Source organism: Mauremys reevesii, linkage group 16 (genome assembly GCF_016161935.1).
Source record: "Mauremys reevesii isolate NIE-2019 linkage group 16, ASM1616193v1, whole genome shotgun sequence".
NCBI classification, from domain to species: domain Eukaryota; kingdom Metazoa; phylum Chordata; order Testudines; family Geoemydidae; genus Mauremys; species Mauremys reevesii.
In genome coordinates, this window is record NC_052638.1 from 29917929 (window position 1) to 29945304 (window position 27376).

General features: G+C 40.7%; 1 long non-coding RNA gene across 2 annotated transcripts in view; it reads left to right on the top strand.

The window, feature by feature from the left end:
- LOC120384754 overlaps positions 1 to 27376 on the top strand; it is an 80358-nt gene that overhangs the window by 34805 nt on the left and 18177 nt on the right. For both annotated transcript variants that reach the window (XR_005589090.1, XR_005589091.1), the window contains one exon: positions 17138 to 17280. This is a non-coding gene — a long non-coding RNA (uncharacterized LOC120384754). The remainder of the gene's footprint in view (positions 1 to 17137; positions 17281 to 27376) is intronic.

A 27376-nucleotide genomic window follows, 5' to 3' on the forward strand; every position in this document is an offset into this window, starting at 1 on the left:
GCCAAGCACATGGGTAACCACTTATAACAGAAGGCTACCCACTCTAGATATACAAGGATAGTGATTTAAGAGCTCTCTAGAATATGACTTAAATACTTTAGACAAGTAAGAGTACCACAAAGAGAAATTAACGCTTCTCTAAGGATCTCTTTCTCTCCCCCCCCGCCCCAAAGAAAAAACAAAACCCTATTGGCTATTCATTACTTTCACTGTCATTCCATGTGCCACAGTCTCTTTACAATTTGGATTACAGTCTTGAACAAAACCACCAAGAACTCCAAAAATCAAATAAGTAGGAAAATCAATTCATTTCACTGAAGAAAGTTGTATGAACAAGTAATCCTAATGACATTTTTCCCTTCAACTCATTATCAACATATTGTTTACTGACATGAAAATGGATTACAGCATCTCTGAAATTAAAGATGGATCTGTATACACATTTCCCAAGATGGTCTCTTGTCATACTGCATTTGATCAATCCTCACCCTCTTTTTATTACTATTGATGGAAGAGCAAATTATCCAGAAATAACTGATCAATAATGGAATCAGCTCCTAGGCTTTGTATATTATCCATTGGCATCTGTTGTTCCATTCCAGGTTGTGAATGGGTATGATTGCATTCTCTTGTTTAGATAGCTTCCACTGCTTAAGTAAATGTATATAGCATACCCAGCGGGAGATTCTTTACACACTATTATTCTCCAAAACCCACTGTAACTTCACATTAATCCATATACTTTAGCAATGCTAATACTGCATCATCTCTGTACTACTCCACTTATTCTGGGTGATTGCTGGTGCGCTTTGTATCTTTTGTTTTTAACCACAGCTCTGAAAATATAATTACAAGCATTCCAGCCCGGTTGGGGGGAGTGGGATGGAGTCAGACAGAGCTCTCCTGTCTGTAAAAAAAAGAATTTCCAAAACTCACTCATCCATCTTGAAGATAGAAATGGTCACATATAATTAATACTGCGATCTTGTGGGTAGACCCTGTGGGGGGAAGTTTTGAAGAGTGCAACCAAGAGATCTTTGAATGGACAAATCTGTGCTACTGTGGTTTTTATTCAGAAAAAATGTGCTAGTACCTCCCTTGCACCGCTTCATAAAGCACAGGCCAATTGCATTTGTGGTATTTCAAGTCCCCAGCGATATATTGTGTTTGGGTAACAGGTATGTTAAATGAGGCTTTTAGAAACTGGAAAGCTGCATTGTGACCCAAGCACTCGCATGACATCAAGGTTCTATTTTTAAATAGACCACGGCTTAGTGTAGCCTTTTCTATATTAAAGGTTTTAGAGGGTAAGCATCTCATTATTCATATTAATCCATTTGTGCTGGAAGTAGGATTTTCCTGGGATGATGATTGTTGGCACAAAAGGAGTTGAGTTCATATTTTTTTGCAGTCCATTTCCAGGCTAAGTCTGTATGGTTTGTTATATTTAATTTTATATTTGTTGGGGAGGAGGAGAAGTTGCCCATAGCCAGACTGCCTCCGCTCATGTGTCTCCCTGAAACAGGACCCCTCAAATTAAGTATCATGAAAATGATAACCACTTCACCCCAAGAGGACACTGAGAATCCTCTCCCCCGCACCTTTTTTTCCTCCAGGGTTCACAAATGCCTAAACTCCCTGTGATCACAGAAAGAGATGCCCCCCTTTCCATGTAGCATTATTCCACTGATAGTATGCACAGGCTAGGGTGGGGTCTAAAACACTGCCCAGTGTTTTAAGCTGTGCAAATATCACTCCAAGGAAATGGAGCTGAGAGGTACTTGTGAAGACTTGCATTTTTACAACCGTACTGTTCCTTTAACGTTTTCTAAGTTAATGCATATATACTAATTCTGATGATGATCCATGTAGGGGAGTGGATATGCATCCATATGGTTGAAATATATGTATATTTGAGCCATATGGGTCCACATCAACTCCCCCACATGAATCATCATCAGGATCAGAATCTTTACACCAGCACAGATCTCTGTAACTCGAGATAATTCAGTGGTAGGCAGCCTATGGCACGTGTGCCAAAGGTGGCACGCGAGCTGATTTTCGGTCACACTCACACTGCCCAGGTCCTGGCTACCGGTCCAGGGGGCTCTGCATTTTAATTTTAATTTTAAGTGAAGCTTCTTAAACATTTAAAAAACCTTATTTACTTTACATACAACAATAGTTTAGTTATATATTATAGACTTATAGAAAGAGACCTTCCAAAAATGTTAAAATGTATTACTGGCATGCGAAACCTTAAATTAGAGGCACACCACTTCTGAAAGGTTGCTGACCCCTGAGATAATTGGATAAATAGGTTGTCATCCTCTGGGCCAACCACTAGATGGAGCTTCACAGATATTTGCTGACAGCAGAGGAATGGTTGAGGCTCTGGAATCCTGGGTTGGGTGAGGATCTGACGGGCATATTCTCTAGTGATTGTAGACATTTTGGTCCCTATCCCAGTCTCACCTTCTTCTTCCTGCTCCATATCTTCCCAGTTTTCAGGCCCAGCTCCTTGCCCTTCTCCATACCAAGTCAGGTTGTTTCTCTCCTCCTTTTCCACACTGCTTGGGAGCTTGCAGCAAGTGTTGAGAATACAGGAGAGAGTCTCCCTGTTCTCAGTCCCTGTGCCTAGCACCACAGTGTCTGCTGGCAACCAGGAGGAGTAATTGCATTGAAAGTCCTGCTCAGCCACGTAACCATGGGATGGAGCATGCATGGTACAGATGGACTCTGTGGAGAACTTAGTAAACAAACTAAGAAGTCTCTACCGAAAATGTTTTTGAATATGCTTGGAGGGTCATAAGTTGGCCAAATTTGAGCTTTTTTTCTCACAGGGCTGGCACCAGGGCTACGTACCTGCCAAATTTCAAGTCCCTGCTCCAAAGCATGAATATTCTAGAAAGTCTCAACAAGGCAGTTGTAGAAATTTTCCCCATGGGGAAAATGTATTTTTCTTCAATCTTGTTCTGAAAAAATAGCTGGCCAGTTTTTGCTGAAGTTCACCCCTTCTCCACCTCCCTGCTCAAAAAAAAAAAAAAAGTCCCGAGGCAGTTAGCATAGAAAGTTTTAACCCAAAGAGAGTTTGGAAAAGTTATTAACAATTAAAAGCAGGATTTTGTAATTTAAAGTTGATAGGCAAGCTTAATTTTAGTCTGCCTATAATTAAAACAAGTACATGAGAATGTCAGACATTAATGAAGTCTCAGTTCTGTAGTGTTCATATGCTTGTAATTAAGTTCTAGGTCCCAATCCCACACATTTATCTATGCAAGAGTCTTGTAGATAAGCAGAACCCAATTCACAGGGCTCCACCTATATGCTTTAGCTATCAGGACCAGGGCCTTAGATTGTATGCTACATAGGGGAGCAACCAGGTGTTCAATATTTGGAAAGAACATAGCATATTTTGGGACCTACCTTAATTCAATCTAGAAATTAGATTGTAAGCTGTTCAGGTAGAGAGACTGTCTGTGTAGCACCTAGGTTTAAGGGCACCTATATGGCTCGTTGCAGCTAATAAGCACTACAAATAGCAAATTAGCATTTACGGACTTCCTTTTTGCATTTGGTTGACAAGCAATTCCATAAATGAATAAATGTTTAGAAGAGTCATCACGGGACAAGTCCTGAGGGTCACTCAGCTAGACTTAGAGTGAAAGCTGTTTGGGACAGAGACTGTCTGTCTGTTTTCGTTCTCTGTGTATAGTACTTAGCACAGTAGGGTCCTTGTCCACGACTGGGGCTGAGAGGAGTGACGGTAATGCAAGTGGACTCCATTTGAGATTCTGAGGGAGATTTGTTTTTTTTGATGAAAAAGAGTAGACATTCCACAGCATGCACCTCATGTATCTTATGAACCAAATTCTGACTTCTTCAGTTTCTGCATTAACTGGCTGGAGCAGTGTGACATGTTTGTGGGAGCTTGCATATGTACTCTGGGAAAGAGTATTCTTCTGAGTGCTATATAGCTACTTCTGACATGCCGAGCCACCTATCCCTCTGCCCAGAATGTCATGCCCACTGTATGCCTCCTGACCCTATACTGGGGCATTGGTTCAGAACTGCCTCATAGGGAAATGTGCCACTAAGTAACAAGCACCATAATCTGTAGCACTGATATTTCCCACCCAGGCATGGATCCTTTTAAGTTCTGACAGCATCCCAGCAAAAGGTATCAGCAGCTGTCATCATAGCATACCATGACCAACAGTGCTGTTTCAGACTTCTATAAATGTAGATGTTTTGTAAAACAATTAGTCCGTTAGTAGCAAAGGTTCCTTTATGGCAAAAATCTTGTCATCGTTATAGTACATATTTTATTCTTCAGATGTCAGTGTTAGATTAATTATGCAAGGTCAGTGCTGATTGTTTGTCCAAATTTTGTCCTCCTTACCTTGGAAGACTAATCCTTGGCTGGATGCGTCAGTATTCAAAATTCTGCAAATAAATGCAGTTGATAAGGTTTTTAACCTAGCTCATGAGAGTAGGAATACAATCACAGCCATATACGTGGAATAGGCTTAGTGCCTCCAGCATAAAATACAATTTCTGGCTCATCAAGTTTTATTGATAAAACACAGATGTAGTTATGTTATAAGACTTTTGAATCCAATTTTCCAGGGGGAAAAATGAAATTGGCTTTTTTGCATAATCTTTATTATATTCTTATTGGATAAGTGATTGTTTCAGATATGTTTAAAAGTGCCAGGATTAGAGGATGTCAATTTTCCTCCCCACAGCACATGCAACATCAAGTGTTTCATAGCTACTGTAGATGTCTGAATGTGACACTTCATGGAAACAAACTTCTTTTTTTACATTACATACTAAAGTTGGAACTAAAAATCAAGTATTGGGGTTACAAGAGAATTTGCTACCTTCTTCTACAAATAGGAACTCAAAACACCACTATTTCATGAGTAAATGGGCTTTTTAGTTATCTACAATGGGTACATAACACATGGACTAAAACAAATCATGAAACATTTGTAATACACTTGATTAAGTACTACCTTACAATAGCATTATTACACATCTTTCACAATCCAATTCAGGCATCATATCAGAAGAATATTACAAGTGCTAAATCTACACATGATAAATTGCTTGAAACAAATTTAAAATAAAGTCAAACAACATCTGGGAAGTCATGATATGATGGTGTGGTCAGATGTTGGCTGCATGTCCATTCATTTAGTGTGCTGTTCCAGCTCTGCACAGATAGTGAAGACAGCAGACCTCAATTAAATTGCCCAATAAATCCACAGACTTGGCCTGCCTCTTGGTCACAACCTGACTTTGCTTCATATCAGCAAAGTTTTCACCACTACTTTAATTCAGGCCTTATACCAGGCCTCTAATACAAGGGCTTATGTCTCAGGGTCTCTTCCTACTACAGATGGGTCTAACCAACAGGGTTTCTGCAACGGCAAAGTCATGTTTCACTAATCTTAGGATTCTTTGCAAGTGTCAAAGTATTGAATAAAGGAGACTTCCAAAAGCCCTTTGTCAAGATCCCTCCTAGAAGGCTAAATAGGTTAAGTAATCAGGGGTGAGGTGCAAAATATTGTCATGGAGCAAAAACTGATTAAGACAGGGAACCAAGACTAGGGTTAAATGGCCATTTTTTATCATAGTGAAAGGTTAGCAGCACTTATGTGTTTCCTAATGCTAGAAAAGTTACCAGTTTTGGTAGTGGTCCCCACTATGTGATAGAACCAAAGCCAGCGGAAGTAAATTGAAAGACTCTCATTGACTTCAAAGAACTTTACATCGGGTCTTTTAGGCACAGCTATCTCTGGAGTTGGGACACTCTAGAAATTGAATGTCCTTCAAGAGTGGAGGTAAGGAATTCACAATGGTATGCAATATCTGAAATTTATTGAGAATTGTAATATTTAAAGCATTTTATTGTAAACACTGAGAACCCTAGTTAACCAAGAAAATCTCAAACTTATGCATAATCAGCCTTGTTTACTCAGTCAGTTATTTAGATATATTTTCTACTCTGCAGCATTTTGAAAGACATTGTCCTAATATAGTTACAAGATATTTCCTGCTAGCTTTGAGACACAACTATTAGTAATACACAGCAGTGACTCAAAATATTTTGTGTTCTCTTAATCTAGCCATTAATAACTATTATGTTTTGTCATTCACTAGCAAACAAGTATCAAACAGCTTTTTATGGTAGATGACAGTAACTTCAGCATATTGGAGGAACAGATACGAGTTGTTTTGTTGCATCCCATGGGTGGTACTGAAAGTGCTAAGTTAACCGAGGGGAAACATACAGCTTAGTGATACAAGTGAAGTCATACACAGATTTGTAATGGATTTAGCTTGTGTGATATGCTGTCATTTTGGGAAACATATACTTCTTCTTGCCAAATTTTCCATTCAAATAAACCATTATTTAGTAAGACGATTGGAATAAGAGACACTGTCACTCACTATGGTAATTTAAATGTAGCAGGCTGTAATACATTTTGTAGCAGCCAGATTGCTAATTCTGTAAAAAGGATGTGTTTTTTTTTTTAGAAATGCTCCTAATCCCCCTCCATGCCAGTGTTCTAGATGAACACTGTTGTCCACTGTAAGATACCTTTAGAGTAATAATGAGGAATATACTAATGCGCACCTACAGCCCTCCTCCTCCGAAGACCATAAACTGCAATCAGTAGGTGCTGTAGATAGTCACCACTCAGCAGAACAAGATTTTTTTTTAACCATTTTGACCATAACCATACCAGGTGCTTCAGCCTCCTTCCATGTACTAGATCTATACAAAACTGCCCGAGAAAGATGTACACCAGCCATCTCACCAATTTTTTTAAAACTCTCAGAACCCTTTGACAACAACCCAGATCCATTTGTTAACTGACGAACGCTCCTGCAACAACTCTTTACCATTTGCTCGTTCCCTACAAGGAGATCTCCTCTTACCCCCTCCTCCCAAGACATCCTAGAAGTACAACTCTTCCTATTTTACCCTTTGCAAGTAACCATTTCATAGATGAACTCTACTCCCACATCTCATCAGGAGTACCTGAGCACAATTCTCCCCACCTGCACTATGCCCCAACAAACTCTTCAGATTAAAGTCTATATCCTACTGCTGCCATACCCTCATAGTTTCATGGTGTCTTTCACCTGGAAGTTAATGTTCCAAGTATTTGGAAATAGAACACTACTTGCTTCAGTGTGGTTATAGTATTATAACTGAGGGCAAAATCTGGCTTAATATATGCATAATAGAATTAAATCAAATCAAATTAAATTAGATACAATGAGTAATTTTTTCTTAACATTTTTTCTCAATCAAAATGCTCAAAAGCTACTACAAAATTATAGTCCAAAAGCCAGTTTTCCCCTAATGTAAAGCCATTGGTGTCAATAGCATTACACTAGGCATGAATTGTGTCAGGTGTTTGGTAATTGAATTTTGCAAGTTAAAGCAGGTTAGGCACCTCGTAAGAAAATATTTTGAGTCCCATAAACCACAGGCAGAAATAGATATTATATGCATCTATCAATTAGACTATCTAAGTAGACAGTTTGCTTAGTATTTCCTTGATAATGTCAAGCAAGACATCTGAGACAAGTATACCAAACTGGAATATTTGATTCAATTTTGTATTAGAGTATGGTTGGTGTGGAGTTTATCAGATTTGTAGAAACGGCAAATACTTATCTAAAATACACCAACTCATACATCAACAGGGAAAATTCTGTTCTGTATAGCCCAATTGGTTTTAGAATTTGGTTCAATATCTTTAGTAAGAGATTAAATGAGATGCATTTGTCTGGTCAATACATCAAATGCTCACAGAGTGGAAATCAAGGTAGGCTAACCTCCTTAACTCTAACATGTAAAAGCAAAAGTGTTTATCAGGTACATAACATTGACCCTAGTCATTCTAGTTAACAGTGTTTGTCTCCAAGTGACTTTACAAATGCTAACAGGTTACATTAATTTATTTTCTTCTCTTCTCCCTCACCTCTTTGAAATGTAACTGTATTTAAGCTAAGTAATAAATAGAGATGGGCTGAAGCCAAGATACCCACCTATCTCTAAGATGCTGCTAAATTGCCTTTGAATAATTGGCTATGGCAACCTACCTCTTAACCCAGAAGAGGAAAGATCAGGTGTTGGGTTCATTTGCTATACCTAATATCTGTGAAAAAAGTTAGGGGAGAGAGACACTATTTTCAAGTATTAACTGGAGGCTGCTTTAGAGACAGCCAAAGGCATTAGAGCTCTGAGAACATCCGTCTTCTGGGCACTGAAGTTCTGAGAGTCCATTTCAGATGGCTCTCCTTGCAAAGCCAATATATTAAATATATAAAGTAATTTTTACAGTTTTAAAATATTTTGGCAACTTACAATTTTGCAGTTTCTTGTCGTTAATGTTGCCTATAAACTATTAGATTTGAGACCTAAAGTGAGGATTCATATGAACTGCCAAAAAAAATTTGAATTCTCCTACATATTTTGGGTGGGCACTGATCTCCACGGTGTCCCATTCATAAATATATAGCCATTGGTTTGATTTTTGAACAATGCATTTCTGGTGTGGGGCTTGAATCCAGAATGCTTGTTTAAGCATCATTACCCATTTGAATGGAAGCATTTATATCTCAAGGAAGGGTCAGATGTAGGTCAAGATTTACAATTTGAGCTGTCAGTTTATCAGGTTGGAGCAGCTGGCAGGGGCAGCACTAAGAAATCAGCCCCAAAAGGAGTAAAAAGCAGACATAGATGAAAGCGTAAAAGTGATAAGTAAAGGGTGAAACTACAAGTCACAGGAGACAAATATATTAAGCTAAAGCATGAAATCAAGACTTGGTTCTTTATTATGAGCCAATACCATTGGGGCACTATTATATTAGTAGCCGGAGAATAGAATCTACTTAAATATCAGGTACTCCTACTGTGAAAAATGTGACCCTAACAGTTGTGAAAATCTCAATTCTTGTAATAAGTCTCTAGGTGATTTGAGAGTATGATAAATATAAAAAAGTGGGGTAAAAGAAAGAGCAGATGAAAGGCTACTATAACAAGCAAAAAGAACGAGGAATACTTGTGGCACCTTAGAGACTAACAAATTTATTTGGGCATAAGCTTTTGTGGGCTAAAACCCACTTCATCAGATGCATGCCATGGAAAATACAGTGGGAAGATGTATATATTCAGAGAACATGAAAAAATGGGGGTTGCCATACCAACTGTAACGACGCTAATCAATTAAGGTGGGCTATTATCAACAGGAGAAAAAAATTGTAGTGATAATCAGGATGGCCCATTTCAAACAGTTGACAGTGAGTAACAGTAGGGGGAAAATTAGCATGGGGAAATAGTTTTTAGTTTGTATAATGACCCATCCACTCCCAGTCTTTATTCAAGCCTAATTTAATGTATCCAGTTTGCAAATTAATTCCAGTTCTGCAGTTTCTCATTGGAGTCTGTTTTTGAAGGTTTTTTGTTGAAGAATTGTGACTTTTAGGTCTGTAACTGAGTGTCCAGGGAGGTTGAAGTGTTCTCCAACTGGTTTTTTAATGTTATAATTCTTGACGTCTGATTCTTTTGCGTAGAGACTGTACAGTTTGGCCAATGTACATGGCAGAGGTGCATTGCTGGCACATGATGACATATATCACATTGGTGAATGTGCAGGTGAATGAGCCCCTGATGGTGTGGCTGCTGTGATTGGGGCCTATAATGGTGTTCCTTGAATAAATATGTGGACAGAGTTGGCAATTGGCTTTGTTGCAAGAATTGGTTCCTGGGTTAGTGTTATTGTTGTGTGGTGTGTGGTTGCTGGTGAGTATTTGTTTCGGGTTGGGGGGCTGTCTGTAAGCAAGGACTGGCCTGTCTCCCAAGATCTGTGAGAGTGAGGGATTGTCCTTCAGGATAGGTTGTAGATCCTTGATGATGCGCTGGAGAGATTTTAGTTGGGGGCTGAAGGTGATGGCTAGTGGCGTTCTGATACTTTCTTTGTTGGGCCTGTCCAGTAGTAGGTGACTTCTGGCTACTCTTCTGGCTCTATCAATCTGTTTCTTCACTTCAGCAGGTGGGTATTGCAGTTTTAAGAATGATTGATAGAGATTTTGTAGGTGTTTGTCTCTGTCTGAGAGATTGGAGCAAATGTGGTTGTATCTTAGAGATTGGCTGTAGAATATGGATCGTGTGATGTGGTCTAGATGAAAGCTGGAGGCATGTAGGTAAGTATAGCGGGCAGTGGGTTTCCAGTATAGGGTGGTGGTTATTAGCACTGTGGTGTCCAGGAAGTGGCTCTCTTGTGTGGATTGGTCCAGGCTGAGGTTGATGGTGGGATGGAAATTGTAGAAATCGTGGTGGAATTCCCAAGGGCTACTTTTCCATGGGTCCAGATGATGATGTCATCAATGTAGCGCAATTAGAGTAGGGCTGTTAGGGTACGAGAACTGAGGAAGTGTTGTTCTAAGTCAGCCATAAAAATGTTAGCATACTGTGGGGCCATGAGGGTACCAATAGCAGTGCCGCTGACTTGAAGCTATATATTGTCCCCAAATGTGAAATAGTTGTGGGTGAGGACAAAGTCACAAAGTTCAGCCATCAGGTTTGCTGTGACATTTTGAAGTGAAGACTCATTTTTGTTTCTGATTTCAATCTATAACAAAAACTTTGCTTTTGCCATGATGAAAGTGGCAACATTTCACATCCTGAAAATAGTATGACTCTTAAAAAAAAATCGTTTGTGCCAAAATTTGAAGGCTAGAGTACAAAATATTGTTGTTTTGAAAACCCGGAAAAGATCTATGCATGTAGTGTTTTTTGTTTGTTTCATTTTGTTTTTCTTTTGTGTGGTTGTTTTTGTTTTGTTTGTGTGTGTCAGTGGAGTTACTTTTTACATAAGGCAACACATTACAGTAGGTCAATAATAGTACAAAACTGGAAAGGAACTTCTGAGCAATCTCAGCATGGATGATACTTCCTGGCAGTTCTAGCTTTGGTAGCAAGATCAGTTAAAGGACAGGTCTTTCTTATGTTGCCAAGCTTTCCCCAATCTATTCCAAACAGTAGTGCTCAATAGGGATGGACAAATAATGAAAGAGATTATTCACATGCATTCAGGGACTTCTAAATGGAATTTCACTTTCATCATGATTGTGCCCTTTGTTGTTCACCTTTTGCAAGCATTCATGTGAGAAAAATTTAGTTAATATGAATGTTTGCTGAAAGTATATTCTGAGCTGCAGACAAGATCCATTTAATAACAGAGTGAATTTTGTTTTGAGCAAAACAAAAAAATCATTTTAGGCAGAAGGGGATGTAGGTTATTAAGTCTAGGTCATGCAGTCAGAGAACAGAAACACCATGTGACTTAGGTGACCACACACACAACTCAAATAATGAACTGCAAATACTGAATATGCTCAGTGAACAGTTTTGGGTTAAGAGTCAGGACTAATTTGTTCTTACTAAAGATTCAAACAATTTCAAAAGCTAACCATCTTTTAAAAAGAATTATGTATGTTCAGATAGAACAAACCAAAGGAGCTACATTTGCTGGGTAGAGAATTATTTGCCCAACTATAATTGTGAATTTTCAAACATGTCTTTCAGCAACTCGAGGAAAAGGCATTCCAGTGAGCATATAGTGTGCGACAAATGGCTACATCGGTTCCGTCCCTATGTGAGCAGACTACCAGAACCAGTTTATCCTATCTTTCAGAATAATCTAAAAACTTGTACTATTTTCTGTTGCCTTAATTACATGCCAAGAAAGGGTAGAGCAAAATGATACATAAATATGCCAACAAAAAGAGACAAGTATGCATTATCCGTCCCTTTGACTGTTTATACTGAATCAAGCCCGAATTAGTATTCCCGGCTTGTGGTTGTAGCTTTTGGCTCCTAGACTTTTAAGTGCATTTACTAGTAATCTCCATGCATGCTGACAGATATGCCACAATACCTTAATCGCCATTGGCTACATGGCTAATAAAGGTTAGTAACAAAGCAGAATTCCGTAGGGGCTCATTTTTTAAACAGGTAATATCAAGCCCTATGAACTTTTAATGCCCACTCTGTCCTATTTAGATAGTCATGGCTCAGAGCTTGTATTAAAAGTAGGAAGGAATGCTTGTTCAGAAGTGTTTGAAAATATTGCAAATTCAATTGTAATATGGGCTTAGTCCAAACTAATCCTATCCTTTACTGACCTTTGCAGAAACAGTTCTTTCATTTAGCAGCTTCGTTTCCCGTCTTTCAGCTTTTCTTACTCCCCAGTCCTTCTATTTTATATTATTTAGTCATCAAGAATTTGTTTGATGGGGCGGCTGCCATTTAGGTGTGTAGTCTGATAGGTTTGTTGTGTTCACCCCAAAGCAAATCCTATTTCTCATTCTATTTCCACTGCAGACTCATTTTCATCTCAACACTGCATTCTTCAGGAGCTAGTCAATACTTTTTTCCTCTGTAAGACAATGAATGTGTTTACTTTTTGCTATACCTCCCCAGTTCTATGTAGAGAGCTTTGGATTTTCTTTTTTCTATTTCTCTGCACATTACACATGCACTAAATTCATCCAGAAGCTAAAAATAAATGAAATTGAAAATCAAGAAGGAAATGTGTGTGTAATTTCAGTAAAAATCTTTCATTAACACTAATAGAATACTAGATTAGAATACAATAGCAGTGTTGTAATTGATCACCCCAGTGCACAATTGCTAATCACAACCTCAGTCCATTTAAATAGTGAAATATTTTGTATCCTTTCTAAATTAGCTACACCATTACTTACGTAAGGTCTGATTCACCTTTTACACTCATATATGGTTCCAACCCTCATTTGGGTCAATACGAAATGGGTCCATATACAGTTTTCTGAGAACAAAATTGGACCTTGAAAACTTGAATAAACTGACACAAAATCAAGACTTTCTTAGTGTGGCACAAATATCTCATTCCTATTCATGTAAAATACTGGTGGCCTGATCCTACACTTGTGTAAATTATCATAACTCTATTGAAGTTAATGGAGCTGTGACCATTTACATCTGGATGTGCTTTTATAGTGCTGATAATGATAACACAGAGTTGCTCTTAGTGCTCAACAAACAAGGCAGATATCAAGGCCCAAAACCACAAAAGGTATTTCAGTGTCTAACACCCATTGAATTCAATGTGAGTTAGGTGCCTAAATACATTTAAGGATCTGGACCAACTCTATGCCCTGAACTCTTCCCACTGTCTTTCACAGGGCTATTTCCTTCTCCCCAGAGTACCATCCAGCCAATACAAACTTTTAATTTTTTTCCCTCTGACACAAGTAACTTTAAACACTGAAATTAAACTCTTTTCCTTGAGATATAAAGCTACACCAATTCAGAGACATTCCAGATGGCATCTCTCCACAGGCAGCCATGTTTCCGCTGCGTATTTTTCTGGCTGTCTCGCTGCTCCTTGTAACCAAATACTTCCAAGTGCTTGTACTTGGGTTTGCCCAGCTAGACCCAGTTCCAGTAACTCTCTTCCTCTTTCTGTTACTCTTATATCTTCCAAATTGATCTCCTGATAGTTAATTAGCTGCACCTGCATCTGGATTTGCACTGTTAATCCTTGTCTCCTGCACAGAGACCAGGTCAGGAATATCTGATCTTCCCCCTCATCTTCCTATGGCATGCCCCAGAAATGTACTATCTTCCATCACAGTACGTCAAATACTGATCATGCTATAGATCTAATACCAACCTGTCTTCATGCTTAGAGATACTCAGACTTTCCAAACTGGTAGAATCATCTTAAATTGCTTTAGAAAAGCCAGAGGTAATAGGTAACTGAGAGGGCAGACATTAAGAAATTAAAAGTAAAAGTAAAAACTTAAAAAAAATGTAGTTATTTGGGACCCACTGATTCCTGGCACCAGCACACCACCTCATAAGCTTCTAACTGCATTGCTTCTATCTAATATATTTATCCAATTACACAGCAGAAAAAAATGCCATTTGACTTCTGTGACCAATTGCAATCAAGCAATGCATCTCAAATTTCACATATCAAATAGTGACTAGCAAGCCTGAAAATCAATACTATTGAAATAAGTCATCTCGCTATTGAACTTAACAAATCTGAGATCTGTTTGAGGACATTGCTCTAAGAGAAAGAAACTAATTTTTTTGAATAAAGTATCATTTGGATAACTTATTCAACTTCAATATTAATTGTTTTTCATTTTTGGTTAAGAGATCATTTAGTTCTTCCCTGTGAAGAGAGCCAACACAGGGGGTTGCATTCCACTTATGTTGTATTTCGGGGGCTTAACTGGGATTTAAGTGGTGCATGAGTTCTGTACTGGTCCTCGGCACTGCATTGTAACAAACGAAAAACTAGGACATTTCCATACCTATGTACTATATATTAGTGCAAGTTTGATAGTGCTTAATGATGATTCAAGAGATCCTTCTTGAAAAGGGACAGATACTAAATTGTATCCTTTTTTTTTCTTTCTAAGATTGTTTTTAAAAAGCATGTTTTCTTCTAATAGCTTTTACATTTTGTCCATAAAAGAAAATCACATACCGTCAGTCATCCTTTCAGAGAAAGCCTTATGTTTTGTAAAAATATGCCCAATTTACCATACTATTTGTGCAGTGCTGCCAGTCTTTAAGATTTCATTATTCATCACAAAGTCAAATCTAATCCTTTCACTGTTTGGTTTCCTCACTATAACCGCAATTAATATGTCCTTGATCTCACTCTTGTATGTGCCTTCCTTTTTTATCAACATTTGGCAGTGCTATACCTTCTGTGTTGCTATAGTTCTTCAAACATTTACAATGAAATATCTTAAGCATATCTAAGTGACAACCTCTATGGATGTAAAAATAGTATTGTTCAGTTTTACTGTAGCGCTTTTCAATATTCTTATCTGGCTTTCATACAATTCTTCTTTACACTAAGATTTCTATAGCTAGTCAATCAGCATCAGCATCCCCAGTTGGAAATCCGACTTGACCATTTGTTATGACATAGTTGTTGTATTATGTGGAGGTCATTATATACTACTGAGGAAAAGCATGTACCATTTAGCAATCAGTCGTGTATGGCTTTAATGGCAGAAATCATTTCACTTCCATTTAGTATTAAAAGATATTGAATTTGTTGCCACAGTGGTCCTGTAAATAACAGCTCGACGGTCCATTAAATGGTAAACACAAAAATGTCTGAAAGGATATATTTTGATTCTTAAAACATATGCCTTTAATGTACCATTATGATCATTTAGCCCTTACTATTTCTTTGTGAAATTACCTGTGAGGTTTGCACTGGAGATCTGAGGACACAATTGTATTTCATCAGTCCTAGTATTTAGAGTTTTCTTGTTAACAAAGCTAATGATTCCCCATGGTTGTGTTATACTATTTTCACTATCTGGATGCATTGATTTTTTTGTGTTCAGGATCATAAAGATATAAAGTCAATGGCATAAACCCTAGCAAAATGTAGAGTTGATATTCCACTTCTATCAGGCCAGAGTTTGTTTCTGTCCCTGGTCTTATGGTTATGGTACTGGCATGGGATTCTGAAGGCCTGATTCTACTACAGATCTTCTGTGTGACCTTGGGCAAGTCACTTGATTTCTCTATGCCTCTGTTATCCGTAAAATGGGGATAATAATGCCACCTCTCTCCTACCACTTGTCTAGTTACACTGTAGGGTCCTGGGAGCAGGGACTGTCTTACTCTTAGTACATTAAAACTAAGGGTATGTCTACACTATCCGCCGGATCGGCGGGCAGCGGTCGATCCAGCAGGGATTGATTTATCGCATCTGTAGCCTGTTACACAGATACTCGTAGGTTTCTTTTTGTTTATCTAAGCTAATATAGCCAAAGAAAAGCTGATATATGATCAACAATTATAAAAACAAAATTAATTGGGATCATTATTCATCCAGATCAAGAAAATTGTTCAATCCCTTGGCTGCTATCTATTACACTGGGATGGCACTACATGATTTGGTAATATCCTTCTTGGATTCCCTATTATGAGATTTACATCTATGTTTTGCTGCATAATATCACCATTATTTGCGTATGTCCATTCTACATCCAACTAAAACACATTTCATATTTTGTGATAGCTAGTGCTTTTTACTCTTAGGTCATTGGGAAATTGATGCTCTATCTAAACATCTCTAGAGTGAGTTACTAAACACTTCATGTGTGTATTAATAGGTCACACTTTCTTCCTCTCTGTTCTTTTCCTATTTGGTCTCTAGGCCAGAAGGTGTAACACATACTCTGCTGGCTGGCTGATGTGTGGTCAGACCAGATAGATCTAACTAAATTCATTTTACCTGGAACTAGACTTCAGTTCACAGAAATGTTAAAATTTGGGGCACAGAGTGTGAAAATGCACTACTCCTACAGCTGTGTGGAGGGACATATCCCTTCCCATCCCCTAAGTTGTTGCCTCTCTGGTTCAATTCTCTTGGCTCACCAATATATTTAGGAACCACACATCCAGACTACTGGCTATGGTCCCTCTCCTTCAACTGCAGCTCCCATCAAGTCACCCTGAACCTTCTCTCTCTGCTGTTTCACCCTGCCTTTCCTGCCTCCTCCCTTTGCTTCCAGAGTGCTCTCCCTTAAGAGAGAAAGAAGCTCAGGGCCATATATTTTCTTTCGGGATGACAAACACCCAAATTTAAATTTGCAGGTTTTATGTGGCTTTTCACACTGTCTGAGGATGTTAATTTGTATAGAGTTGTAGACGAAGTCGTGGAACCCTGTCCTGAAGATTTCCTGCCCTGCAGTCCATTGATTAACACTGAGATCCACCCATCTAGCAGGGTCCTAGAGCCCAGGGTCCAGGCCACGCCCAAATGTCTACATGGCAATTAAACAGCCCCTTAGTGTGATCCCAGCTGTAGGTTTTTAACTGAAGTGCAGATATACGCTAAGGCTCTAGGACCATATACATGAAATCAACAATAGTAGACATTGCTGTGTTTATTTTGAAATTCTATTGGTTAAGAGAGAAGTGGGGAGTGCTTAGTCTCTTTAAAAACTGTTTGCAGAAAACATTACCTTGGATCACTCAATTTCTTTAATTTGTCCATTCCCCCACCTTCATTAGGATTTGCTTGAGTGACATCAACACTGGAATCCCAATCTGAATCCATGACTGAGAGCTGTAGTATAACCCCCACAATTTAATGAACTGCCAGGATCTGCTTTTCGTTACTTCAAACACTGGAGAATAAGAAGAGAACACAAAAGGTAATTATCACATACTTCAGTCCCATTCATTCTCGTTTACTTGCACTTCTGAAAATAAGTATACCATGTGAATTCAGTGCTTGCGGAAGATGTCATGTTGACAGCTCTGGGATACGAAAGCCTCTGTTTATTTATAGAGAACAGACTTCTATTTATTCTACAGAACGGGTGTGGTACATTGCAAGCCAACTCCCACTCACCTCTATAGGTCTCCCTCTTCCATGACAATTGAAGGTATCTCCACACGTGATCATAAGTGAGATCGCAGCATGTGTAGACATATCTGAGCTAACTTGGCTATAGGGAGCTCAAGCTGAGGCAGCTCATGTGGTAGCATGGTTAGCTGCTCGAGTACATGCTTTTTGTCCTGGGCATGTGTCAGCTTCGCTGGTGTGTTAGTGGAGGTAGCTGTGTCAAAGCTAACTTGGGTATTCCACTTGTGCTACCGTCACACTCCGATTGCAGGGTAGACATACCCTTAGACATGACTTTGGAAGTGAGGTGTCTCCTCTGTCTGTGAGGCTGTTGGGATTTGAGCACACTAACAAATGATTCACATACACCTTCATTGGTTCAGCTCTGCAGGGGCTAGTGATGTTTGTTCAGGGCAGGTCTGTACTGGCCTTGGGGAGTAATAGGAGGAAGACTAGCAGCTCTGCCACACTGTGGATCCACTAGCTAATCTTCTCCTGAAGAGAAGCATCTCTGGCACAGTGTGGGCAGCTCTAGGGCTGTAGTGGTGGTTGTGAAATGCTGCACTTTGCGGCTTGGGAGAGAGAGTGTGTCTTTACACACAATTCTAGCTGGTGGGCAGCCCCACTGCTGCAAACATATTCCTCAAGATTAGTGGGGGTGTGGCATGGATTTTGCTCCTCGTGAGTAGAGAGAGGAGCTGGCCGGATGTTCTCCAATGGAATGCTTTTCCCCTTGAGAAAGCTGATTCATCAAAATTGAAATATTCCACAGACACAGTTCTGTTTAGAGGAAAGTCCAATGGAAAGCAGGAAGGTTTCTGTCAGAAATCAGCCTGGTTTCTTTCCTGCTTGCTTGTGCAGCTCCTCTGAAGCCTGCCAGGTGCACTGATGGGGTGCCAAGGGCTTGGAATGCAGGAGACACCAGCTTCTACGTTCCCAGACTTCTTGGCTCCTCCGCATCTTATCTGGCAGGCTGCAATAAAGCTAGTTTCCATACATACCAGGGCTACTGGTGCTTCCAAAGCTTGCCAGGTGGAATGATAGAGAGCCGGACCCCGGGAGCACTGGCTCCCAAGCTCTCAGTCACATAGTCTCTTGGCAGCCTGTGCTCCCAGGGCTTCCAGGGTCCCAGCTCCCTATCATTCCACCTGGCGAGCTTCAGAAGCACTAGTAGCCCTCGTAAGGGGAATCACAGCCTCCAAAGCTTTCCCTGTCAAGGTGAATTGCAACATTTTTTGTTTTTTTACATTCTGAATTGGAATGAAACCAGATTTCAAATGTCTAAATCCTCCACGAAACAGAATTACCTTTCTTCTCACCGCTTGAGTAGAGATGGTCTTGAGCCATGAAGTGTGGACCTGGATCCCAGCTTTCCAGAAACTACATGTGATTCAGAGGCAGTGTTTTGGATCTGATCCATCTCAACTAATGAGTTGCAGTTTTGCCAACTTCAGGCATCCAAAAACCAGGAGTCACCCCCTGCCCTCCCAACACACACACAAATCATGACTTTTTTTTTTTAGATATCAATGTTTTTTCTTTGAGTGATGGTCCCTACTGTGAATTACACATGCATCTGGAGCAAGAGAATTTGATAGTAGTGTCTGTTGGTCCACGCCTGCACCCTGGCTCCCTCATGGCTCCATCTAAGAGGCTAAAGAGCAGAGTGGACTGACCGTCTCTCCAGTTCCTTCTCACTGTCACATGGTCTGGGTCGGAACCTTCAGTATTTGCAGCTTAGTCTTTGTCCTATAAAAATTATCATGTTTGTAAAGAGTTTTAATAGCTTTTAGCTTTAGTGCTTAGATTAGTCTTCTGAGGGGACCATCCCCCTCAGAAGTACCAGACTATGACTAAGACTATGCCGTGGACTTGGGCTTTAAACTCAGTGCTTCCTGCAATGCTTCTTGTTCAGTAGCAATCCCCAGAGCTGCCTGTCCTGCCTTGGGGAAGCCCACATTGCAGCAAGATGCAGTATCTGCCTATTGTTCCAAAACTGTATCTGAGAAGGGCGGGAACTTCATCTCCACGAACACCTCATGGAGAAGGGCTGCAACGGGACCCAAGCTAGGGAACTCCACACCATTAGTGTAGCTAGGGGGAGCCTCACTGAGCACAAGTTGCACCTTGTCAATTTCTTGGTGCCTTTTTACTCACCCGGGGGAGCGATTTAAAAAAAAAAAAGGCACTACCCACTGTGGTGCTTTCATTTTACTCACCTGGCAGCGCTCCGGGTCTTCGGCAGCACTTCGGTGGGACCTTCAGTCCAGCCAAAGACACCCAGAGCAAGTGAAGGCCCCGCCACAGAAAACCCAGAGTACCTCCGGGTGAGTAAAAGCGCCGCAGCGGGTGGCGCCTTTTTTTTTAATTGCTCCCCCTGTTCCCTCCACTTGGCTACGCCACTGTCGTCCCCCCGCCCCCGTACATTGCCTGATTCAGCAAGGAGTCCACCTCCTGCTGTGAAGTGCAACTCTGGTGCAGGAAAATCAACCTCCACAGACTCCACTGTGGGGTCTTGTTGGGAAGCCAGGCAGCACTCTCGTAAGAATGAGACTAAGTCTCCCTCTAAATCCACTTCCAAGAGTCAGATTTGACTGTAAGCAAGCCCATCAGCTTGGCTCATGAAGACTTAGGACATACTAAGTCCCAGAGCTATGACAAAAAGCATTGGACTCCATCAATACCGGCGGTGTTCGATCAGTGCCATCATTCTCCCAAACCCCAGGATACACCAACACCAACAAAGTCTGATCACCGTCAACTTTGGTCACCGCCCTCCTCATCAGCTCTGGCAGCTGGAACAAGTAGAACCTCTCTCACACAGGGGAAATCTGAATCAGTTGCCACTCCACAGGACATTTTTGTTCTCCAGGATCTGGTATCCCCCTGCCTCCATCAGGTCCCTCTGTCTCCAGAGAGATAACGTCATGGAAAGAGTCAACTGCTGGAAGGAGTTTTCCACCTGTCCCACACTCAGAATACAACTTCCCTCCAACCAGTACCACTACTGGAACTGGAATCAGCCTTCTCTTCATCAGGAGATTCTGAACCACGGCATGAACCTATTTTCCCCATCCTCCAGTGCCCAAAAGACCTGCACCAGTTTGGGACCAACATCCGCCTCATCTAACCTGGAGCCATTGATACCTTATGACATGGGGGCCTTCCAGGATCACCTATTGAGCCCTCCTACTGGCCATTTTGGGGGCCTTGGGACCAGAGTCAATCCAATCTGTTAAGTAGTCACCCCTTGCCTCCCCTCTCAGACAATGCTCAGATCTGCCCCTGGATCTGACAAAAGAGGAGGATGAACATTATGCACCAGAGCCAACAATTCCACTGGAACCAGTGAGACTGCTGTCTTCATCTCTGGACGAAGCAGTGATTCTTACATCTCCACCCCCACTGATTGCTTCATACAGTTCCAGGACCTTCTTCACAGGATTGCTGGAGAACTTCAGATACTTCTTGAAGAAATCCAGGACTCCCAGCACAAACTCTTAAATATCCTCCAGTCATCCGGATCCAACACAATCGCTCTCCTTGTTAATGAAGCCATATTGGAGCCAGGATGGAGCCTGCTACCTGCAGTTCCTCCCCCAAAAAGAGGGGAGAAGTGTTACTATGTGCTAACTAAAGGAGCAGAATTTTTGTTTTCTCACCCCTCTCCCATCTCATTGGTAGTCCAGCCATGTCTGAAAGGGCTAAACAGCAACATCCCTAGTCTATTACTGATAAAGAAGGCAAACACTTGGATCAGTTTGAGGAGCAAGGTCTTCTCATCATCCAGCCTTCAGTTCAGGATAGCCAATTATCAGGCACTAATGTCTAAATAAGATTTTCTGAACTACGCCAACTTTGCAGAGTTTACTGTCAGACTTACTCAGCAGGACAGAGCTTGTTTCCAAACTCTGATATACGAAGGCAACCTGATAGCCAAGACTGCTCTCCAGTCTGTCACTGATGCCACAGATACTTCCACTAGAGCTAAGGCTACTGCCATCATCATGTGCAGGGAGTCCTGGCTGTATGCATCAGGATTCCCAAGGGTAGTCCAGAATACCATTGAAGACCTCCCCTTTAATGAATCTCACTCTTCAACCAGAAGACTGAGTCCCTCCATATCCTGAAGGATTCCAGGGCTACTATCTGCTCTCTGGAGATATATATCCCTGTCCCTAAGAGGAAGTTTCACTGCTCATCATTCAGACCTAGAGGTTTTTCCATCACAGGCCCTATGAACTATTGCACAAAAGGATGGTTCAAAAGTCCTACTTCCCCCACCCTCTGCAACAGGCTCTGACTCTCACTTTCAGCCCCTGGCTAGATATTATTTTTGACAGGCACTTGAGAGCCGGGAACACTAAACCAAACACCTACTTAATTCCCACCCCCACACACGCACCATCGCCAAGCAGTCTCTCAACACCTGGAGTGCAATAACAATGGACAAATGGGGGCTGAACATCATACGCTCTGATTATTTGGTAGAGTTTGCATCTCTAGCGCCTCCAAAATGCCCCTCCCCATACCCTTTCAGAGGCTGCTCTCACAAGAGTATTCTCAAACAAGTGTTGAACTCCTTACAGCTGTGAGGAGCAATAGAACATGTCCCTCCTCGATAACAATGGAGGAGAGGGTTTTACTCTACTTATTTCCTGGTTCCAAAAAAAAAGGGTGGTTGGAGACCAATCCTCAACCTCCCATCTCAACCGCTTCATTTGCATGGTCACGTTGGCATCTATAATACCATCTTTAAAAAATGGCATGTGATTTATGGCTGTTGACATGAAGGACACCTACTTTCACATAGACATTTATCCTGCTCAGAGGCACTTCCTCAGATTTATGATGGGCTCTGACCATTTTCAGCACAGGGTGCTCCCTTTTGGAATAGTGCCCACCCCCAGAGTGTTTACCCAGATTTTCTCAGTAGTAGCAGCTCACATCAGACATGATGGTCTCATTGTCTTCCCATACCTTGACAACTAGTTTCTTGTCACCATGTCCCACCAGGAAGCCTACACATCAACTTCTACCTACCACCTCTCCTCACTGGGAGTTGCCGAAACACCAAAAAAAACCTGTTCTCACTGCCACACAATCTCTGGACTTCATCGGGGCAGCCTTGAATTTTTATCACTGCAAAAGCATACTAGACCATAAACAATGTCATAGCTCAGATCACAAGCAACCCTTGAGTAATGATCAGGACATGGCTCTCTCCTAGGTCACATGGTCTCATCACCCCATTCACAAGACTCCACCTTCATTGCCTTCAAATGTGGCTGCAGTTGGTATACTCATAATCTGCCATTCCATGAACCTCATGGTAACAGTTCTGACAAAGATAGCACCTTCCCTGCTATGGTGGACAAATCCTCATCAGGTATGCATGGATGTTTCCTTTCTCCCTTCCTATCTGGACAGGACCTTTTTATTACAGACACATCCCTATTAGGATGGGGAGCCCACATGAACAGCCACACAGCAAACAATACCAGGGTGTCTCAAGAGACCAGGCTGCATGCCAATATCCTGGAGTTGCAAGCAACGCTGAAGGAATGTGAGTACTTTCTCACTCACCATGTCCTTTATAATGTCAGACAACATTGACGGTCTTCTATATAAACAAGCAGGGATGAATGAGATCCATTTCCCTGTGTGCATAAGCAGTCAGCCTCTAGAACTGGTGTATCAAACTGTCTATAGAGTGATGAGATTACTATCTTCTAGGGAAGCAAAATGTACTTGCAGACTACCCCAGCAGACATTTCACAATCGACCACAGCTGACAACTCCATGACTTGGTATTCTGCAATATTTTCAATCTGTGGTGAACCCCAACCAGAGATCTGTTCACTTCTCAAATAAAGAGGAAATACACCACATGTTGCTCCAGAGGACCCCTAGATTGCCATTCTCCTTCTTTGGTCAAAACACTTCAAGTAAGCCTCCCCGCTGTTACCACGCCTGCCACGAGTTCTATGCAAAATCCAACAGGACACAGCACAGGTCATCCTGGCAGACCATGTCATTCCGACTACCAATCATCCTCCCAATGTTTCCCAAGCTGCTGAACCAGTGGAACAGCAAGATCAAACATCCTGATCTGCATCTACTCCATCTTGGTATTTGGATGGGCATTGTCCTTAGAACTTTCATGCTCCACAGCCATGTGAGACATCCTTTCTAACAATAAAGAAGAACTCTACTAGAAGATGTTACCTACCTAAATGGAAGTGCTTTTCTTCTTGGGCACATCAGAGGCATTCTCCCAGAAATTGCAGATATTCCTCTCATCTTGGAGTATATCCTCTTTGAAGACATCAGGTTTGCCCTTCGACTCCTTGTGAATCCACTTGGTGGCAATCAGTGCTTACCATCCACCTTCTCAGGGCTATTCAGTCTTTGCACATCTACTGACAAATAGATTCTGGAAAGGCCTATTCAGAATCTTCCCTCCTATTCAGAAGTCTACTCCCCAGTGGGGCTTGAACATTGTTCTCTCAGTACTCACAAGGCTCCCTTTGAACCTTTTAGCTTTTTTTCATGAAAGCTGCTTTGGGCTTTTACCTGTGGAGAACAAAACCAATCAGGGATTCACGAGACTATTAGTCCGTATAGCAGAAAGAATCAGGGGGCATGCCATCTCAACTCAGAATCTTCAAATAGATCTCTGGCTGCAGTCTACTCTATCAGTTATCAAACTTTCCCTGCCCTCTCCTTCCCCCGCTCATTCCACCAGAGCACAAACAACAACTATGGCATCACATCAGGAGGTACCCCTCCTTAACATCAGTAAAGCAGCCACATGGGGATCCATTCACACATTTGCGAGACATTGTGCCTTGGTGCAGTACTCCTCTGCTGATATCCCCTTTGGGACAGCTGTCCTCCATTCAGCTTATCCTCTACCTCATCCACCTTTCTCTTACTTAAGTATAGCTTGTCAAATACCCACTGTGGAATACAAGAGAGACCATCACTTGAAGAAGGGGAGGTTACTGATCTATGACTGAAAGTTCTTCAAAATATGTGGTCCCTATTACTATTCCACTAATTGCCCTCTTTCCCCTCTGCTTTGGATCTTATCTGATTCATAGTAGAGCGGTGGTAGGTCTGCCCTGCCCTTTATCTCCTTGGACAAAAGCCAAGAGGTGATCCTGAGTACATGCATAGACCAACCAACACTACTTTCACATTCTTTGGCTCTGGGTACATGTTGCACATGTGTAACCCACAATGGACTACAGATAGTGACAGTACATCTCGAATTTCCAGTTACAGGAAAGTAACCTCCTCTTTTTTCTTTCTTTCTTTTTTTTTTTTTTAACTTTAGGGTTCTTTGTATTTGCTTTTTGGCTTCTGAGCCTTAAGGACTCACTCACTTCATGTTTTTCAAGCTTTTCCCTACAACCATGAGGACTCAAAAATTACTCTACAAAATTAAAGCTGAGATTTGCATGCAATCTCTCACCAAATAGCATGAGATTCACAATGCTATCCTGTAGTTAACCAGGATTTACCCAAGGTTATGCAAGAAATCTGGGGCAGAACCTGTAAAAGATCCAGATCACCTGAGGTCCCATCCTGTGCTTTAGTCTACAATGACTCCTTGGGCCTGAATAAAAACCCATCTAAGTAAATGGAAATCTCCTGGTTCTTCCTCCCTGTAGTGACCCCTAGCATCATTGAAAATATTGTGATTAACCAGGCACTGCTAAGTTCACCATGAAATTTAACTTTTACAAGAACTCCTTTCTGTTCAATAGTGTGAAATACTGTTTTTAGGCAATTACATAATAAAGTTTATTAGGATTAAGGGTATATGTCATAAGGTGCTGGCTGGTATTAATGAAACTACTGCATATCATCACTTTAAATTTAGTTTTCAAGAAAAAGAATGATCTACTTATCAAGCCACGGTGAAAAGCCACCAACAGCAGAAAATAAGAGCCTGGGCATGCACATAAAAGAAGTGGGAATAGAGCCCTACAATGCTTTTCTTTCTACTGTTATACCTGCTGCATACCATACCAAAGAGATCCCCAAAGAATTCTCTGACAAGTCTAGCCATTCATTGATCAGTTCTACCTCCTGGTAGTGAGAGTAATCAGTCACTAACAGGATGGGTTTTGTCAGTCTGTTAGCAGTGCAGGGTCTCAGAGTCAGTGTGTCTTGCAGATAAGCTTAAAAAGGCAGGAAAAAACACAGCGGTAATCATGTCAGCCTGTCACATACCCAGCTCTCACTCAAAACAACAAAAAACAAGATGGTCAAAGCTGACTGACCCAAAAACTCTTTCCTGAAATTGTTTTGTAAGTAGCCTGACAGTTATGGGCAGAATCTGCTTTTAATGGAAGAAAACCAATTCAGAAGGGAGAACAATGCAGGAAGAAAATTATCATGTGAGGAGTTTATGTATGAACCTGACACATTCTTTCTTCATATAATTATCAGTGTGGGTGGGGGAAGCACATGAAGATTTCATTCAAATTAAGATGAAAGGACAGCAGTAGTAAAAATAGGGCATTGAAAGACCCCCCAGGTTGCCAGTCAATTTTCAGTAGTAACCTTAATGAAGGTTATTATGGATTCTGTGCCTCATCTAAGATTTTACTTTCAGATCTTATGCAAGGCTTGCATTTTTACCTTTTTTTTCCTAGTGAACCTTTTTTTGTGCTGATAAGTGTCGCAGACAAATTATTATTCAGGTTTATCACATGTTTAAATAGCATCTGTGGTTGAATCTCATAAAACATTTATTAAGAAATGTAAAGTATACAGCACCTAAAATGTTTTTGGCATGAAATTATTTAAGAGCAAAAATATTTTTATCTGACCTGCTGACCAAGTTTTCAGTAAATTGTTTGTGACTTTGTTTTTCCTTCTATAGGAAGGAAATAATCCTACTGTTAGGAATTTAAACTAGTATTTGATCTTTTATGATCTCTTCAAGATCCCATTACATTAGACATGTATTAAATATCGCATTGTACTAACTCCATCCTCATTACAAAAAGATGCTCCAATAAAAAAAAGGTTGTAATTTGGGCAGCAATGTAATAAAGTCTATTAACATCATCCACAGGTGGAACTCATGTGGTCTTCAAGTGTTTTGTGCTGTGTTACATACCTGCCAAAGCAAATGCAGGATTGGACCCTATATGAAAATATGAATCAGTTAACATACCATTGAAATGCAGTCAGTTGTAGGATGACAAATATTTAAGGGTTTGATTCTATACCTAATGAAGTCAAAGATCAAATGGTGCAGGATCACCCTGTATAACTGCAACGTCCAGACCTTGGAAAAAGTCCTAATCTTACATCCAATATGCTGAGTGTACAAACTTTTTTCCTTATTTATGCAAGTGGTCTCATAGATGGTAATCGGGGGAAAAGATTGCAGGATGAGGTTTCAGATTAGGAGAAGGCAGGAAGTGAAGAACAGTGCTGTACCTAATTGAAACTGCAAAAAAAATGAGTAGCTGATTAAAAGATAGGAACAAATGGTTAGTTTTCAAAATGGAGAAAGGTAAATAATGGTATCCCCCAGGGGTCTGTACTAGGACCAGTACTGTTCAACATATTCATAATGATCTGGAAAAAGAGGTAAACAGTGAGGTGGCAGAATTTGCAAATGATACAAAACTACTCAAGAAAGTTAAGTCCAAAGCAGCCTGCAAAGAGTTACAAAGGGATCTCACAAAACTGGCTCAATGGGCAACAAAATGGCAGATGAAATTCAATATTGATAAATGCAAAGTCATGAGCAGGAGAAAACATAATCCCAATTATACATATAAAATGATGGAGTCTAAATTAGCTGTTACCACTCACAAAATAGATCTTGGAGTCATTGTGGATAGTTCTCTGAAACCATCAAAGCAGTCAAA